Genomic DNA, 4170 nt, shown 5'->3' with positions numbered 1-4170 from the left:
TCCCTCTCATTACTGATACTTCTCTTTACTATGTGACTAAATAAAGAGGCTACACAAAACGACCCTTCAATAATAAATCTGCTAGAATCAAAGACAACCCTTTCTTACAATGAAACCCTCAGTGTTAATGGATAACAGTAGTAGTAGAAGTAGTAGTTCCCAGATAAAATGTGTGACAAAACAACTGAAATGTCATTTTATTGAAATACAGCAGTGCACAAAGTAATGGAATGTACGTGATATAAATTATCTGACATCAAATTATCCCCCCTGAGAAATCCTATGAGATTTAGAGCCTTCTCTACCATAATTCCAGATAGGTCCATGTCCCTAATTGCACTGACAATTACACTTATCTGTTAGAAAGTTCATGCTATCACTCTTATTGGCCTAAAGTCCCATAAACACACATACTGGGTTCAGTAAACAGATAGCAGCTCTGTTTATAGTGAAATGAAGTGCCGTCCAGTCTGTTCTCTTTCTCATAACAACATAATTATAGTGTTTATGCTGTAGGCCTACATCTGCCTTACATAATGTACAAATGGCAGTATTACTACTCTGATTTGGCACATGATTTCTGTCTATATTCTATAATAAATTGAATGTGAATCACACACAGACAGACAGTCGTAGCAGTCTTTTACAACATTTCTTTACAGAATGGTATTCACATATTGACATATATGTAATTGATTATCAATGGAACTATGAGGATACACTGATAAATTACGCCTTGCTAGTTTTACACTGACTCTACAGTACTGTAGTTACAGTCGTTTATCATTTATGCATGTCATATTAATCTGTTTTTGTTATATTGGGGATCTTCATTCATAGGATCTTTCACTTAAAATTACTTTAAAGGTCCCATATTGTAAAAAGTGAGATTTTCATGTCTTTTATATTATAAAGCAGGTTTAAGTGCTATATAAATACTGGTAAACTATCAAAACGCTCAATATACGGAGAAATACACACAGCTGGTATTCAGAAATTGTGCGTTTGAGACAAGCTGTTAGGATTTCTGTCCATTTGTGATGTCACAAATATACAATATTCAGACCATTACACGGTTTTAAACGTAAACATCCTGAATGTATCCCAGTTTATTTCCTTTTGCAGTGTATGTAAATAACGTCAGCTGATAGGAAGTAAACATGGACCCAAACTGTTGCACTAAAACGGAGTTTTTCTGATGGAGGGTAAATACAAGTATATTCAGGCAGACAGTACGAGGAAAATAAAGTGTTTTTTGAACATTACATGTGTGGCAGCTGCCAATTCTCTGGTGTTTGCTGTTGTTTCCCTTTTCCCTGGTGTTTTTTTGGTTGAGTTGCTGAGTGATTAGAGGGTTATTCAGTTCACCTGTTGCGCAGGGTGTGGGGACTGGCTCTTAAATGATAGTTGAGAGCAGCTTGGTGCATTCCCCTCTTGGCCAATCAGGGTGTAACGACGCCCTTTCTGTAGGGCTTAAAAGAGGAGGGAAACTGCACACCCAGTGTCATTCTGATCTCTCCTTCACTCAATGCAACATGTGTTATCAGCTTTACCAGAAACTCTGGTCTGTTTTGGGCCCTTTTGGGATTCTGTGATCTTTGTGTTTTGTTTGTTGAGAGTGTTGACTCCTAGTTGGGGAAACAAGTTAAGTGCCAACCAATTAGGTTACCTGCACTGGGACGATTAGGTGCTATTTGTGCAACAGCTGGCTTGCCTTATGATAGCCTAACGCCTGCAGGCTGTATTTTTGTATTCTATTCATTTGTTGATTTTCAATGAAACCCTTTATACCCATTTCTTTTAGTGTATTTTATTTGGGAAAACTTTAAAGGAGGGTAAAAGGAAAAACACAAACCAATATTTCATTTTCCTTAATTGTTTGTTAATATAGAGGCATTTGTTCATTAGCGAAGAGGCATTTGTTCATTATTATTATTAAGAAGGCATTTTATTTTATATTATTATGTGGATGGGAACTGTTTTTCAGTCTTCTGACTGAACAACTAAAGTCTGGGGAACTCAGTACCGCCACATAATTGGCAACCACGAAGGGACCCGAACCCTCAATCTTCTGATATCTATTTAGCAAGTGTATTTGAGTGTATATTTCTGAAATGTGTATTTGGAGTGTGGCTTGACTATTAGTCCAAATAATTACTAGTGACTATCCATCATGTCTTGGGAAGATCCAGACATTACAATGACCGCATTTGAACCGTTGCTTGCGGAATTGGAATCCGAGCTTTCTCTAAATGTTAGCTTGGATATGCCTGTAGTTGGGCAGGAGGTGCACTTACGGGATGATGATGATGATGATGAAGAGGGATGGGTAGATGCTCCAGTAGAACCACAATTGTCTGTGGACACTCATCCTCTTTTGGCTTTAGAGGACTTATTACTTCCGCCTTCATCCCCAGTTCCTGTAGCTCCTCCCACCCAGGAACACTCAGATTCGGATTTAGTCATTTTTGCTAATGCTGTAGAGTCGATGAAACTTGTGTTTAAAAATACAGTGGATTGGCAGCGTGAGTGGCTGTCAAACATTTCAAAGGGCATACCCATCGATAAAGCTCTAAAAATGTGTACTACTCTCATAACAAATGTGGTGGAGAAAGCAAGTAACCATTTGCTTGCAGAAGTAAGGGATTTTGGTTCAAAGTGCATAAATGCCATTCAATGGAATGCACAACAAACACAATCTGAGTTCCAAGAGTCCCTGATTACTGACCGTCAAAACTTGATGACCTCCATTACATCCGCGGTCACTGAAAACAAGGATGTACAACTTCTGGTGACCGAGGTGCATACATTGCGACAGCAGATGGGTTCAGTGCAGGCTACCCTTGAGTCTCTTGTGCGTCAACAGTGTGCACTCAATTCTCAGGTCAATTCAATACATAAGCGAGAGGAATGGGTCCTTAAAGAAGCAGTCACACCTGTTGCAGTTTCGTCTCAAGCACACACATATCCTGTTTCTCCAGTTGTTAAAAATGTGGTTTTGTTGCCTACCTCCGCACCTGTGGGAGTTCCTTCAGATTGCTCAGGAGCTGCTGCTCCTAAGGGTGAAATTTTCCAGGATGATGGTTGTAGAGTGACTGATGGCAAACTTCCAATTAAGATGTTTTTCCCTTGCTATGGCGGGCCTCAGGATGAGAAAGATCCTTTGGTGTATTTGCAAAGATGCAGTGACTTCCTGTCTCTGAAACCACTTACCCATGGTGAGATCCTAGCGACCATGAGAAGTGTATTGCATGGTTCTGCACGTGATTGGTGGGAGACTGTTAGGGAGAAAATCCATTCATGGGAGGAATTTCAGAGAGCTTTCCTATCATCTTTTCTTCCCGAGGACTATGTTGATGTTCTGGAAGAACAGATTCGAACCAGGGTGCAAGGAAGAAATGAGTCACTACGAGACTTTGTTTTCTCCTTTCAAGCACTTATCAAACGTTGGCACTCTTCGGCCACAGATGATGAGATTTTAAAAAGAATATTGAAGGCTATGAATCCCTTTCTGGCATGTCAGCTCCGTGGTCGGGTTACCTCCATAGATGAGATGATCCGCATTGGGAGTCAAATAGAAGTAGATTATGAAAACCAGAAAAGGTACAGGAGAACTCTGTACGAATCTCACAAAGCTAATGGTACAACTGAAAAGAAGGTTATAAAGAGACCTGAAATGGTTTTGTGTTGGCGTTGCCATGGTGAGCATGCACCAGGGTTCTGCCCTCAGTTTCATGTCTTCCCAGGTAGCTTAAAATACAGTGGACAGCAAAAGTCAGAGTCAAAACAGACTTCAGAGTCCAGTAAAAAAGGTTCCATGGCTACTGTTGCTAGTCAGCCTGCAGCCAAGAACCGCCAGAAGCAAAAGTCTACTAGTGTGGTGGGATCTCCATCTCACCTGCCCACTAGTCTAAAACAGTTGGTTGTGCCCATCATGGTACGTCAGCGTCATGGGAAAGCGCTTGTGGACACAGGTGCTACCTACACTTTATTGCATGTGAGTCTGTGGAATAAGATCAAAGGCCCCAATGAGTCCCTTGTATCATGGCAGGGTGGACCAATGTATCTTGCGAATGGCCAGCAAGCAAATCCTATTGGATGTAAAGTGCTGGAGTTCAGCATGCATGGTAACAGTTGGTTCGTAACTACCGCAGTACTGGATGCAGATGT

Source organism: Sebastes umbrosus, chromosome 20 (genome assembly GCF_015220745.1).
Source record: "Sebastes umbrosus isolate fSebUmb1 chromosome 20, fSebUmb1.pri, whole genome shotgun sequence".
NCBI lineage: Eukaryota > Metazoa > Chordata > Actinopteri > Perciformes > Sebastidae > Sebastes > Sebastes umbrosus.
The sequence above is the reverse complement of the archived record's forward strand: the minus strand, read 5'-3'. Positions refer to the sequence as shown.